Here is a 16,089-nt window from a genome sequence, read left to right as displayed (position 1 = left end):
AGGCTGAGTTTTAAATAATTCAGTGATGTGCCCAATGAATAAATTTGTATTGCTTGTTACTCTAAACAGTCATGCATTCACTTTTCCTTGCCATTTTTAATAAAGCCTAGTTTTCTAATATTCATGAAATATTGCATTTCAATTAAATTACATAGGTTTTGAGAAAATAGTTTGCCCTAAGCTGTTTAGAGTTGACACCAACTGTCATCTGCTTTTTGTTTGGTATAATGCCCAAGGAGGCTTGAGTACAACTAATGCAAAGCACTGTCACTCTTCTAATGAGATACTTTTTGATCATGTATAACACAACGCTGTCTGAAGAACAGAATAATAAACTCAAACAATACTTTGTTTACGAAGGGTATAACATATCAAAATATGCAAAGACATTCAAAATAAACGTGTGCTACTTTAGTGGAAATTATGTGTACTGTCCCATCTCACCTGAATTCCAAAATTAGGTATGCAAACACATGATTATTTTCTCAAACTTTTTCTTTGTCTCTCTCTCTCTCTCTCTCATTACCTATCTTCATAGTACCTAAATAAAGGGACATGGAGAACAAGTAGATTTTTGGATTACTAAATTAATTTGGTTTTTAAAATCTATAAACTTTCATGCAGCTTTTACATTTTACTAACCTGTTGAATTTTACAATTCTATGCCTCAAATTGTTTTGGAGTTCTCTGGTCATTTCTTACTGAATCAGGACATTAACTCTGAAAAAAAAGATATTCTATAACTAGAAATAGCAGTAGTGATCATTATACTTACTACGGATGGTGCTTTTAACCTATTATCCTATTTTAATTATATTATATATACTTAATAACTAGGCTTATTTTGATAGCAGCATATTTTTAGTCAATTTTTGTCATAATGAAACTATAATTACTATCCCCTTAAAAAGGCAATACAAAATAGAAATATATGATGCTTTACCCTTGAAATAGCATGAATTAAAAGTATCTACATATTAATAAGCACTTTCTAGTTGTCTTTTTAAAAATTTTCACATGCTCTATATGATACCATTGGGTGGATAGCTTTAAATCATTTTACATTAAAATTATTGGCATTTTCATAACAAAACATTCCTTTCAGGTATCTTCTCATTCACTTAAGCTCTCTTCTTCTATAAAGGCAGGTGGTTTCAGGCAGCTGGGATTTGATGCCACAAAAGAATTTTAAATCGACTCCATTATAGAGGGCTTAGAAAAAGACACAGTCAGAATCTGCCATAGGAATTTTGGAAAGCATTTTCATTTTTACAAAAAGCAAGGGAAAATAACCCTATTCATCTGTTCTCTTGAATTCACTTGATCTTGCACTGTAGAATCCATGAAAAATAGGGTAACTTCAGGTAGCCCCAACTATCAACTATCACTCATTTTCTTTTGTGTAGATGATTAATAGACAAATGTGCAATAATACAGCCAAATATAGTATAAAATGGTATCTATAAAATGGTTTGAAATATTTTCAGGAAGGTTTTAAAAGATTATCTCATTAACTTAGCCATTTTCCTCAGGTTCTATGCAAAAAGATATCTCCAGCCATATAAATAGGTGTACCTTGAGGTGGCCTCCGGGATTTCTCTCCTCTAGGGTACATGATATGCATAATTTCCTCTTCTTGAATATGAAGACAACCTGTGAATATAATGAAATAGACATTTCTTTGATTATTACCATTTGTGGCAAAGATGATGGTGTAGTCACCCTCATTATTATATCACAAAGACTCCTGTCCATTATACCAGGCAGGAGAGAGAGTCCTCTCCTGTCTTTAAAGAAGTAAGCTGCCTTGTGGTGAGACAGTCAAGTAGCTAGGTCTAGGAGCTGAGAGTAACTCACAGCAGCAGTTAGGGGAAAAAAAAGGAGACTTCAGTCCTATAACTGCAGAGAAATTATTTTGCCAAAAACTAAATGAGCTTGAGGTGCACAAACATTAGATGAGATCACAGCCCCAGCTAACACACTGATGTACTTCTGGTAAAACTTTGAGCAAAGGATTCAGCTAATCCATGTCTCATTGCCTTACCTTTAGAAATAGTGAGATAAATATGTGTCGCTTTAAGTGCTGTGTTGGTAGTGATTGGTTATTCTTAATAGAAATCAAAAGAACATACAAAAATTTTAAATTTGAACAGATAGCAAAAATCACTGTAAATATCTTTGAATTTCTCAATGTGTGTGTGTATATACATGCATACATATATGTTTATACTCACACACACACATGCACACACACACACACACACACCATTAATATGTATCTCTAAATGATATGGGAGATATATAGCTCACAATGAAGTAAAAGTTTGAAATTGATCAATATTATACATCTTTTTCAGAATTTAGGTAGAATGACTACAAAAGAAGAATTGTGTACATAAAGAGTTCATTACCATCTTCTAATGCAGAAAATCAATGTTGGTGATTTTATCTCTTAAAATTTCCATTATAATACAGAAATGACATACTTAAATTGAAAAAAATATAATTAAGTCTTAGGCCAACATAATTTTTAAATTAAATTTTAAAATATTTTTGAAAAGCCCATAATTATCTTAAATTCTAAAATGTAAAATAAATAAGTAAAAACTATTATTTTGGAATGTTAATAAGTTTAATAGGGATTAATTTTTTAATGCATCAAAATTATTATCTAAAAGACTATTTATAGTACATATTAGTTTATGCAGAGTTCTTTACTATCTTTTTATGGTGATTTTTTACATTTTTTTTAATGTAAGTAGGTAAGTTTTAATGTAAACAAATCCATTGAAATATAAAGGTCTATTTACATACATATTTTTCTAAGTGCCCTAAATCATTAAATAAGATTTGGGAGAAGAAAGGAAAATAACTATAACTAGAGCTTCTTTTATAATAGGAATGTTATTTTAGAGAGAAGAAAAAAATAAACCATTGAAACAGAGACCAAAAGTGTACATAATAATACATGTTATCGTAATAGATACTTCAGCTGGGGAAGAAAAAAAAAGGTAGTTTAAACATACAAACTTCTAAACACTATCTTTTTTTTTCCAAGTAAAAGTTTATCTATAATTACAATGCACAACTAACCAAACGTTTCTTAGTATTATTTACCTCAGTTATTATACTATTTCCTTTTCATTGGCCTCCAAATGGTGAATGAAGACCAGTATAGATGGGTCATTCCACTATCGTGAGAAAAAAGTCTAAATATTGTGATAAAAATGTATTAATTTGGCCTAACAAATCATTAGAACATGCTTTTTCAATACAGTACTTTGCTTTTTAAAAATGATACTTAATTCCAAAATAAATTCCTAACACAATGTTTTATATGTATCACCAATATCATTTATTCTTATATTCTCACTTAAAAAATACAGACGTTCTCTTCCATTAGTGTCAGGTTGAAGTAAATTGTTCTTCCTACTTATGAAGTAATGAAAACTAATCTAAGGTATTGCTTCCCTTGTATTTGAAGGTTCCAAGGAGAAAATACAAAGTTAGACTTTGTCACTTCTGAAATTTGCACCACAGACCAGCATTTGATGAATTTATTCCACTAAAATATTGGATTGGATTTGTTCAATTAATGTATTGGATTTAATGAAGGATCTATAAATTTAACTAAAATGAAAGTATCTAAAATATTAATTATAAGCTTAGATTGGATATTCTTAATGGATTTATTTCTTATTAGGAGAGATTCCAGTATGAATTATTACCTTAATAAATCATATATTTTCAACAGAAGAACATAAAGAAATTTAAAATAAATATATGGAAAGTAACTGATTAAATATCAGATTATACAGAATACAACAAAACTTTGTTTAAGACCAGTCCAATTTAAATACCTTGCTTCTTGGCCTAACTTTTGGAACTAAAACAAGTACTAAATAGAAGCTAAAATTCAATAATAAGGCAATTCCAAATTAATTTGAAGTTAAGCATTTTGTTATTTAAAATTTGAATAGCCAAAAGACTAGAATAATTTCCGTAGATGACTGTATTTGTTATTAATTTCATTTGATATACATGCTGATTTTTAAACCTCATTTTAACTATATTGCATCATTTGCTAGTACTTTGAGGAGGACATAAAGAAAGTCTCAGTACGTTATAGGTTAGATATATCTCTTTACCGACATGCCTTGAAATCAAGCAATAGTTGGCCTGTGGCTACTCGTTCTAGTTCTTATTTATTAGATTTTTGGATTTTTCATTAGAAAAAATTATTACATGCCATTTTATCAACTTATTTAAGAAAATCTAAAATTCACTGTCAAAAATATGTACTTTTGTTATTATTACTAACAATTTGATTAAACACACATAATATTTTTTATTTATTTATTTTTTTGTCTTTTGTCCTTTTTAGGGCCACACCTGTGGCATATGGAAGTTCCCAGCCTAGGGGTCTAATCGAAGCTGTAGCCATCGGCCTATGCCAGAGCCACAGCAAAGTGGGATCCAAGCCACGTCTGCGACCTACACCACAGCTCACTGCAACTCCTGATCCTTAAGCCACTGAGAGAGGCTAGGGATCGAACCTGCAACCTCATGGTTCCTAGTTGGATTTGTTTCCACTGGGCCACAATGGGAACTCCTGTATTATTTAATTTAAATTTCTATTTTATGGGTCGCTCCAGTTTTGGTTGTTATATTTTTATAGACCGTAAATTCCTCTCCATCCTCTGGTAAATTTTAAATTCAGTGCTTAATGACTACTTCCGAAATTCATTGGTATTCTAATAATCTAACTTTTTTTTTGGCCATACCCACAGCATGTGGAAGTTCCTGAGCCAGGCATGGAACCAGGGCCACACTCTCTACCTGAGCCACAGCAGTGACAACACTAGATCCTTACCTGGCTGAGCCACCAGGGAAGTCACCCCCTTTTTAAAATCCAACTTTTATATGTGATGAATTAGACACACATATAAAATTTCCTGAAAATTTTCTGTTCAATGTGAATGTTGGTCCAATAACTTGTTCAACATATGTTATATATTTTGTTATTGTGAAAGTATTTCAGTCAATAAAATGAATGGTAATAGTCTATAACATTCAACTCAGACAGATTTTAATTTAAAGGACCTATCACCTTTCAGCTGTAATTTCCAAACCTACATGTTCATGCCACAATTCATATTTATAGTTAACTTCCCAAGCAATTTAGTTGGAAATATTTTATGAGAGTGCCAATCTTCAGTTGCCTGAATTACACAGCTCTTATTTCTTAATATTTTAAATTTTAATGAGCACAATATAGTTTATTGAATCAGTTACTCATTATGCAAATCAATATTTTTCTTTATACTTCGCATTATTTTTTTCTACATTATCTGTGGTCATAGAAAAGCCTTCCTACTAGCATCTCTGAGAGATATTTAAATTGAATTATAAATTATTTTCAGGCTAGGAAGTATCATTTTTTAAATTTATTTTCATAAAAGTATAATAATTATACACGAGTACATTTGATCTCCAAGCAAATATAAACATCAATAATGATATAAAAGTAAGCTACAAATCTCAGTAGTGGGTAAATTATAGTTACAAAATATTTTTCTTTTTTCATAGAAGAAAGGAATAAGAAAGGAATAATAATAGCCTATAGAAGAAATAAAATCAGACCTTCAAAAAGCACATATAAATGTGTAAGTTAAAAAAGAGACATGCCCTCAGTTTAAAAAAATCCTGTCTTTTCCATTAATGGAAAAAATTTAAATGCAAGTGTTTAAATGCTACTTTTTCCGTGGAATATAACAGTGTGTTTTAGTATTATTTGTTAATCATAATTAATTTATTAAATAATAATTCTAGAAAGTGATTGCACAAATATGACATACTCTAAGACCAATAGATATATGGGAAAGTTACTTTACACTTGAATTAGCCTTATTAGCCTATGCTCATATTTTCCTATTTTGCTTTATGTTTACATTGTGCTTAAAACCAGACTGTCACCTACACCGTCAAATCTACAATAATGACAGCAGCAGGTTGAAGCCTACAGGATTTTAATATAAAACCACAGCAAGATAACAAGATAAAAGCACAATAGATAAACTAAATGTATGCAATGCTAAGCCCTCAGTTCATATCTTCCCCCCCAAATCTGAAAACCTCTATTTTAATTCATTCCACCTAAAGTTTATTTACCTGGAACTTGAATTAGAACTTGAACTAGAGAGTGTAATTTCTCTATGAAAAATGTGGAAAAAATTGAGAGTTCATCATTGAAATGTGTCCAGTTCTATTACTTCATTATATTTTGTTTACTTCATTATATTTTGATTGGTTTGTAATATTGTATTTTAATTTTAGAAGTTTATTCTAATCTTTATAATATTGCATTGGTTTTCAATTGATTCACTGGTTACATAAGACAAACACTGTTATATGTTAAAGCAACCAAGAAATGTAGTACTGAACTAGTTCTATAGCTGGCTTCAGTAACATCTGGCTAAGAATAAGTATTTTAATGTAGTACTTTTCAGTTCCCTTTATATTTTCTTTAAAGGAAGCTGTAAATCCAGAGAACTCTAGATGCCAAATACTGTCTTCTTAACTTACTAGAATAAGTAAACAATCATCTGCATTTGGGATTTCATAATAAAAATAAATTAGTCCTGAAACCAACAATGGTTATAACAAGGTAGCAGGATCCAAGGTTAATATACAAAATTCAACCACTTTCCTATATACCAGCAATAAACAAACAGAACTTGAAACTAAAAACACATGACCATGTACATTAGCATGAAAAAAAGGTATTCCATCACAAGTCTAAAAAATAAGTACAAAGTCTATGTAAGATAAACTACAGAATTCTAATAAAAGAAATCATAACAATAAATGGAGAGATATCTCATGTTTATAGATAGGAAGACTCAAATGTTTTAAACCATCATTCCTAAACTTGATCTTGTTCAGTGAAATCCCAATCAGAATTCCAGTGATGTGTTTTGTGGGTATCAGCAAACTAATTTTAAAGTTTAAAGTGGAGAAGCAAAAGATCCAGAGCTAAAAGAGTGAACACGATATTTAAGGAAAATAGAAATTTGAGTACTGACAGCAAGACTTACTATAAAGCTACAGTAATTAAGACAGTATGGTATAGCTGAAGGAATAGATATATCAATAGAACAGAATAGAGCCCAGAAATTGATTCTCATTAATATAGTCAATGACAGAGAAAAAAAAAATACCATGGAGGGAAAAGAATCTTTTCAACAAATAGTGCTGGAACAACTAAACGTGCACATTCAAAAAAATTAGCCTAGACACAGACCTTACATCTCCACAAACATTAACCCAAAATGATTACACACCTAATGTAACACACAAAAGCATAAAACTTTCAAGAGATAACATAGGAGAAAACATAGATGACTTTGGGTATGGCAAAGATCTTTGAGATGCAAAACCAAAGGTACAATCCATGAAAGAAATAACTGATAAACTAGACCCATTAAAATTGAAATTAAAAATTTTTTATGAAATATATTGTCGACAAAATTAGAAAGAAATACACATACTGGGAGAAAATATTTACAGAAGACACATCTGATAAAGGATCATTATCCAAAATATACAAGGGACACTTAAAACTCTATAGTAAGAAAACAAACAAACCAACTAAAAATGGACCAAAGATCTGAACAGATACTCACCAAAGAAGACAGCAAATAAACATATGAAAAGATGCTCCACATCATACGTCATTAGTGAAAGGCAAATTGAAGTACAGTTACATATCACTATACATCTATTGGAATGGTTGAAATCTGGAATACTCATAACACCAAATGCTGGAGAGGATGTGAAGCAACAGAAACTCACATCCATTGCCAGTGGGAATGAAAAGTAGCATAATTACTTTGGAAAGCAGTTTTGCAGTTTCTTCCAAGATAAATATACTTTTACCATATAACAATTGCACTCCTTGGTATTTACACAAGTCAAAAACATATCTGCACACACAAAAAAAATGCTCATGGATATTTATAGCAGCATTATTCATAACTGTCAAAACTTGGAGGTAATCAAATGTCCTTCAGTAGGTGAATGGATAAAAGTGTAGTACATGCAGGTTATGGGATATTATTCATTGCTAAAAAGAAATGAGCTATCAAGCCATGTAAAGACATGGAGAAGATTTAGGTGCATACCCAGTGAAAGAAGTCAAACTGAAGTGGCTACATACACTGTGATTCCAACTATATGTATGATATACTAGAAAAATAAAACTATGAGAAGAGTTAAGAGTTCAGTGGTTACCAGGATTGGGGGTTAGGAATGAACAGATGGAGCATAGAGAATTCTTAGGTCAGTGAAAACACTCTGCCTCATACCGTAATGACGGAAACATGTCATTATACATTTAGCCAAATCCACAGAATGTACAACATTGAGTGAACCTTAATGTAAACTATGGATTTTAGGTGATTACAGTCAGTCAGTGTAGGTGCATTAAGTATAAGAAATGTGCCTTTGTGGTATGAGATATCAATAACGAGGGAGGCTATAAGTGTGGGGGGCTTGACGGATGTGGAAGGTCTCTTTAACCACCACTTAACTTTGCTGTGAACATAAAACTATCTAAAAAATAAATTCTTAATTTCATTTATTTTTATTTCTTATTTTTTATTTTTTTGTCTTTTTGTCTTTTCTAGGGCCGCACCCACAGCATATGCAGGTTCCCAGGCTGGGGGGGTCCAATCGGAGCTGTAGCCGCTGGCCTACACCAGAGCCACAGCAACTCAGGGTCCGAGCCGTGTCTGCGACCTACACCACAGCTCATGGCAACGCCGGATCCTTTCCCCACTGAGTGAGGACAGGGACTGAACCTGCATCCTCATGGATCCTAGTTGGGTTCATTACCACTGAGTCACAACGGGAATTCCATAAATTCCTAATTTTAAAAAAAGATATATGTAATCACTGTGCTTAACTCTATTTTGAAGTAGATCATTTTTCTAGATAGAGCAGAATGTTTCCAATACAAACATATGATTAGTTGTGAAACAGGTTGCAGATCATGTTTCCTAGAAAGGGCTGCTGACACTAATTTGATTTTGAAACAGCTTCTAAGACAGTCTTGTGTACATCCAGAAACACACTAACATGCGCACACACATATTCCTGACATATGTAAGCATATAATTACTCTTATCAGGTAAATTCATTAATCACACTCATAAACAGCAGATGATTAATATGCTGATATTTTATTACTGTTTATGGGTTAAATGTCAAGGAGAAACTCTGCCAAATGAATTTATTTGTGTTGCTTACATATATTTTGTTAAATATACTTTGAGGAGTTTCTGTGGTGGTGCAGTGGAAATGATCCGACTAGGAATTGTGGGTTCAATCTCTGGCCTCACTCAGTGGGTTAAGGATCTGGTGTTGCTGTAAGCTACGGTGTAGGTTGCAGGCATGGCTCAGGTATGGCGCTGCTGTGGCTCCGACGTAGGCCGGCAGCTAGAGCCCCAATTAAAACCATAGCCTGGGAACCTCCATATGCCACAGGTGCGGCCCTAAAAAGGCAAAAGACAAATATATATACATATATATATAAAAATATGTATGTATGTGTGTATGTGTGTGTATATATATATATATATACTTAGAAACACAGCTTTCTTCACTTGTTAGGAGGACCAATGTCCAAATTAAATTTAAAAATATAAAATAGTATAACAAATAGTCAAATTTAGAATTGATTTCACAGAAATCATAATGTTTTTGGTAAATTTATTACAGGTTGAAAGGTGGTACTTTACAGAGATATGGATTATGAACACAGGATAGTTTTGAATATTTTACTATTTGCTATTTTAAAATTAGTAATCAGGTTTATATCCTGAATAATTATGTTTTATACTTTTATTATTCAGTAATTTTGCCAAATGCTAGAAGTACTATTTTTATCATGTTAAATCTCACTTTACATACAATAATACCAAAGAATAACTGACATTGGTTAATGAAGTAATTTTAAAAAGGCATAAGATTTTCCTATCCATGCATATTTTAACCAGCAATAGTGAATGACCCTTTGCATCTTCCTGTAATTTACTGCACTTGATTTCAAAATTTAAAGTCTGAAAGTAAAAGCTATTTACTTTTTAATATTTAGGATTAACTGTGCTGAAATGTAAATTATATTATACCATGATTTTCTTTCTTTAAATATTATTAGATAACATGGGGCTAAACTAGGACAGCAATGTGTGGACCAACTTAATATTTAATTTACAAGTGGGAAATTTAACCTAAAGTAACAAATAAAAAAGTCTAATATAATTGGCCTGATGGACTTTGAATTTTAATTTGTCCAAAGAAGTTTTTTTTAATAAAGCAAAGAATAAGATAAACTGTACTACAAAGACTAAATGACCCTGCTGACTGTATTAATAGTCCATCTTGTCTTTATTTGAGGTAGCCTAGCCTATTTTTCTTCAACTTAAAAATACCAATCATATTGTTTTCTAGAGTTTTGAAATGCCTAAGATTATATAATTTCTTTATCTTTTATTTTTAATGATTTTTTTCCATTAAAACTGATTTACAGTTTTCTGTCAATTTTCAATTTTACAGCAAAGTGACCCAGTCACACATATGCATATACACTCTGTTTTCTCACAATATCATGCTCCATCATAAGTGACTAGATGTAGTTCCCAGTGCTATACAGCAGGATATCATTGTTTATCCATTCCAAAGGCAATAGTTTGCATCTATTAACCCCAAACTCCCAGTCCATCCCACTCACTCCCCCTCCCCCTTGGCAACCAGAATTCTGTTCTCTGTGTCCATGAGTTTCTTTTCTGTGGAAAGGTTCATTTGTGCCATATATTAGATTCCAAATATAAGTGATATCATATGGTATTTGTCTTTCTCTTTCTGACTTAGTTCACTTAGCATGAGAGTCTCTAGTTCCGTCCACATTGCTGCAAATGGCATTATTTTGTTCTTTTCATGGCTGAGTAGTATTCCATTGTGTATGTATACCACATCTGCTTAACCCATTCAGCTGTCAATGGACATTTAGGTTGTTTCCATGTCTTGGCTATTTTGAATAGTGCCACAGTGAATACATGGGTGCATGCACATTTTTCAAGGAAAGTTTTGATATATGCCTAAGAGTGGGATTGCTGGGTCATATGACAGTTCTGCATACAGTTTTCTAAGTTACCTCCATACTATTTTACATAGTGGTTGTACCAGATTATATAATTTCTGAGGTAAGCTTACCTTACAGAATTAGTGGTTGAAAAAGAAATAAACAGAGTTTGGAAATGCTAAATTTTAATCTGTTGGATCAGAATTTCATAAAAGAATACTTGCCAAAATTCTAATGCATAAAGAGAACTTAGAAAATAAAGAATACTCAGAAATCAATTTATCTTAAAAACACATTGTTTCAAAATATTAAGTATATAATTTGCACTGATGGTTTTTTAAGCTACCTATTACAAAATCAGTAAAAATGACAATTAAGGAGAAGTCATAAAAACACTACTTTATAATTACACTTAAATTCAACCTATGAAGTAAAATATTTCCCATTTTTAAAATTGAAATTTTAATATTTAATAAAGAAAAAGAAGTCAGTTTCAATATTTTCTCTTATGAATTAAGATATAAACTTTATATGATATTTAAATACAAATTAATAAATAATTAATACATTTATCATGCAAAATAAAGTAAAATGTAGCTTATCTATGCAAAATGTATTCTTCAACTCAGGAGCTAAAGTTTAAAAAGTGGTTCTCAAAATTATTTTCCTGACTACAATATTTGAGCTCTAGGAGGGGCAATTTCAAGGGCACTTGTCAAGAAAGATAATATCAAATAATTTAAGGTGACTCTTGGTTGAGCTATTTTGTCTTGCTGGTTAAGTACTATTTCTGACTGAGGTATTAGATTCTCTATAATCTTCCTAAAGAACAAACCCAATCAGATCCTCAAATAGCCTTAAGCATCTTTCTACCCAAAGACCTTTGCAAAACAGCACACTGTTACAGGTCTCTATTATCCAACTTTCTCTTTCCTTATGAGTCTTATCCATCAAGACTTCCTTGAGCGACCATTTCTATCTCCACAGGATTAGCTAGGCCTCTACATTATATACACTCAAAACAACATATTGTTATCTTTGGTAGCATTTATAAAACATATTTAATAGTTTTTATTAAAATAGCTAATTTCTATAATTTTCCAATATAACTAAGTCTCAGGATAGCAGAAATTTTTTGTTGTTGTTGTTGTTTTTGTTTCATCTTTTTAGGACCACACCTGCAGCATATTTAAGTCCCAGGCTAGGGGTTGAATTGGAGCAGTAGCCACTGGCCTACACCACAGCCAGAGCAACAAAGGATCTGAGCCACATCTGCAACCTATACCACAGCTCAGGGCAACACTGTATCCTTAACCTGTTGACTGAGGCCAGGGATTGAACCTGCATCCTCATGGACGCTAGTCAAATACATTTCCACTGAGCCACGATGGGAATCCCAGCAAGAATTTCTTTTACCTTTACCAGCTCTGCATCTATTATTAAACTAAACACTAACTACCACAGATCTTGAAAAAAATTATTTGACTGCAATTATTTGAATTCTGGTTTTAATCAGTTATGAACAGATTCATTTCTATATCATACCAATATACTTAAGATCATATATATCTAAAAAACGAGAATCATTTTCAACTATTTTTAGTTTAACTGAATCATATTTTCTTGGCAAATAATTCAAAGGCTCTTATAAATCTTCTTTGCAATTTTTGGTTTCTAACTTGATTTCTCTTATATGTTGAAGTCCTTATGCCATTAGGAATCAGTATGGATAATATATATATATATATATACACATATATATGTATATAAAACAATGATTACCTATTCAGTACTGATGAAAACTAACAAATTAGTTAAAATTTTGGAAGAACTGGCACCCAAGTATTAGACAGCCCCAAATTCAGGTTCTTTGCTCCCATTTCCCTTAATCCCACTGCTTAGACTTATCCTGCAAAACTCATCTTAAATGTCTCCTTTTAAATAATACTTCATCTGTTTTTGCTCTTTTCATTCAATCTTCTCAAAAAAATTATTGTTTATTTATCCGAATTACTACATAGTTGAGTAAGTGGTGTAGTGATGCTCCAACTCTGCTCAGGGGCCTGGGCAGAGGAGGACAGACTGTGGTGCCTTGGAAGTTGCCTTTAGAGATGCTAATGACTTTGGAGCTCGCTCCAGTCTCCTGGGCCAAAGTCCAGACTGAGTTTGGAGCCCAGTTAAAGTAGCCATAATGACACAGCCATACAACAGTCAAAGGGAAGGGGCAGCCAACATCCAACCACTGCTGGTAGAGGGGCGCAGGCCAAACCAAGGTAAACAACTGGGGCCTTGTGGTTGTTACCTAACCGAAATCTCCATGGTCATGTCATTGGCAACACTGTGATCTTTTCAGATTATAAAACTCACACCAAACATTTAGAAATATCATATAAAATAACAACAAAATCATCTGTAAGCTCTCCCTCCACCATGCAATAACCACCATTAACATTTGAGGGTATTCAAATAGATTTTATTTTATTTATTTATTTATTTACAGTTTATTTCAAATAAATAAATAAAGATCTGAAGACCACTGCCCAGACCTGCCCCAGAGCTGATCACTTCCTCTTGTTCATCACACTTTATCTAGTGTATAGCCTTGCTATCCTCTTATAATTTATTAAAAAGAATTATTTTAAAGCATATCTGCCTCTTTATTATAGACTACTGCATTAAAAAAAAAGGGAAAGCGGAGTTCCTGTCATGGCTCAGCAGGTTGAGAACCCGACATAGTGTCCATGAGGATGTGGGTTTGATCCCTGATCTCACTCAGCGGGTTAAGGATCTGGCACTGCCCTAAGCTGCTCTGTGATGTAGGCCAGCAGCTACAGCTTGGATTGTACCGTTAGCCAGGAAACCTCCATTAAAAGAAAAAAGACAAAACAAAACAAGGTAGTGTTTTATTCAATTCTATATCCTTGGCAAATCTCTCATTTTGCTAAGTAGAAAATTTATTACTATGTGTTTTGAGGAAATTAAAAAAACGAGGTTATGTAGATCAATTTATGAGGCAAACATAAATATTACCATTTTATTTATCAGCATGCTTTTGGATTTCATGATTTACTGTTAATGGTGTTAACATCTTACAGTTCAGTTATACTGAAATGCAGTATGTTTTCAATGTTTATATTCATGCCTCTGTTTGACAATAACATGAACTTTATTCAAGCATTTAAATTTAACTTCCATATCTCAGAAGTTCTAACAGTAAATAATTGAATGGAAGAGACATGTAGAGTAACATAATGAAGAACTCAGCTTTCCTGGCAGGGGCTGGGGGAGCGGGGATATGAGGTTTCATCTCCTCCTATTGTTTCTCAGAGAGTTAACCTCACTTTCTATTTACCAAGTTGTAACTCAGCCCACAAACAACAGGTTTTTGCCAATTGGAGGCTAGCTTATAACAAAAAAAGAAAAAGATGGAAACAAAGGAATAATATATGGCAAATAAAAAAGAATACCTTCTAATTATAATAGATGGTGGACACTAAGACCACTTTTATCAATAGGCATCTTGCAGTTACATATTAAGTTCACAACGCCCTGGTTCAATGTACCTGAAAACTTCCTTGACAGGTTTTATTCCTCCTTCTATATAGCTTATGTGCTAGTCTCTGTTCACACCACTTTTTATTTAATGGTCATGCCTGCAACTACTTACTATATAATCCAGTTGAGGGTAACCAACGCATATGAAATCTTTCCCTTTCACCCTACCCTTTGATTGATAGAATTCTTGGTTTCTATTAGGAGTGGACTCATTTGTATGTAAGGTATTCTGTAACATCCAACTGCTTGCATAAAAATTTAAAACAAACAACAATCAATGAAATTTTGTCCTAGTTTCAACTGAACAGTGCTGGATGTTGCACACACTGAGAAGATTCTCAGAGGACTTTTTGCAAGTGTGACTATTTTTAAAGTATTTAGAAGTATGTATCTTCAACAAAAAAACCAAAAGAAACATTTTAAAAGAGGAAATATCAATAACAGTGGCATCTTGAATTATTTGATTTGAGGCTTGAAGGTAAATATAATTCAAATGACAGAATTTAAGCCTCCAGCTGTACCTCTGCACACTGAACTGCATTTTTTTGAATATGGCAAAAGGGTTAGATGCCTACTGGTTATATAGTTAAATAACACAATCTATATTCACAGCTTGCAGATAGGAGGAGATTTGGATCACAGAGACCATTCACTTTCTAGTATTTTAATGTTTTGTTTTTTCAGTCCTTTTACATTGTTACAATTTAGGAAATATACTTTACTTTTCATTCCAGGAAAAAGAGTTCATTAGTAATAACAACAACCTATGCTGGATGGCTGAAACAACAGAAGGCAAAGCTTAAATATTAAAATAATGTACATTTTCACAACTTTTTTTTTCCTATGGCTGCACCTGCAGCATATGGAACCTCCTGGGCCAGGGGTTGAATCCAAGCCACAGCTGCAGCAATGCTAGATCTTTTAACCCACTGAGCCGAACCAGAGATTGAACCTGCACCTCCTCAGGGACCTGAGCCACTGCAGTCAGATTCTTAATCCACTGTGCCACATTGGGAACTCCAATTTTCACAATTTTGTATGATTGCAAAAGTAACTAAAGATTATTATAGCTCCTTTTATCAAAATTCTAATCAAAGATTGGAATTGTAACCTCAATAGCAGTAGATAATATAGTCTTTAAAGTTCAGAAATATAATAATCAACTCTGAGAATAACCTGAAATTTTCTTTGGTTTGGGAAGAACATAGTCTATAAGGTAGTATAATTATCTATGTGAAATGTGTTTGAATATAAGATTTATTATGCATTCAGCCATTTGGACAGTCTTCAAAAATCTAGTAAAACATTGAGGAAAACAGCAGTGATGAGTTTAATAAAAATTAATTGAAGTGCAGAAACTGAACAAGACCTAACTTCCAATGTAAATCTCT

The 16,089-nt window shown here is 32.5% G+C and overlaps 1 long non-coding RNA gene across 1 annotated transcript in view; it reads right to left on the bottom strand.

The window, feature by feature from the left end:
- LOC102163618 overlaps positions 1 to 16,089 on the bottom strand; it is a 72,119-nt gene that overhangs the window by 41,059 nt on the left and 14,971 nt on the right. The window contains exons 2-4 of the long non-coding RNA XR_305016.2: positions 1,576 to 1,653; positions 643 to 720; positions 445 to 541 (exon numbers count right to left, since the gene is read on the bottom strand). This is a non-coding gene — a long non-coding RNA (uncharacterized LOC102163618). The remainder of the gene's footprint in view (positions 1 to 444; positions 542 to 642; positions 721 to 1,575; positions 1,654 to 16,089) is intronic.

This window comes from Sus scrofa, chromosome 8 (assembly GCF_000003025.6).
Source record: "Sus scrofa isolate TJ Tabasco breed Duroc chromosome 8, Sscrofa11.1, whole genome shotgun sequence".
NCBI lineage: Eukaryota > Metazoa > Chordata > Mammalia > Artiodactyla > Suidae > Sus > Sus scrofa.
The sequence above is the reverse complement of the archived record's forward strand: the minus strand, read 5'-3'. Positions and strand labels throughout refer to the sequence as shown.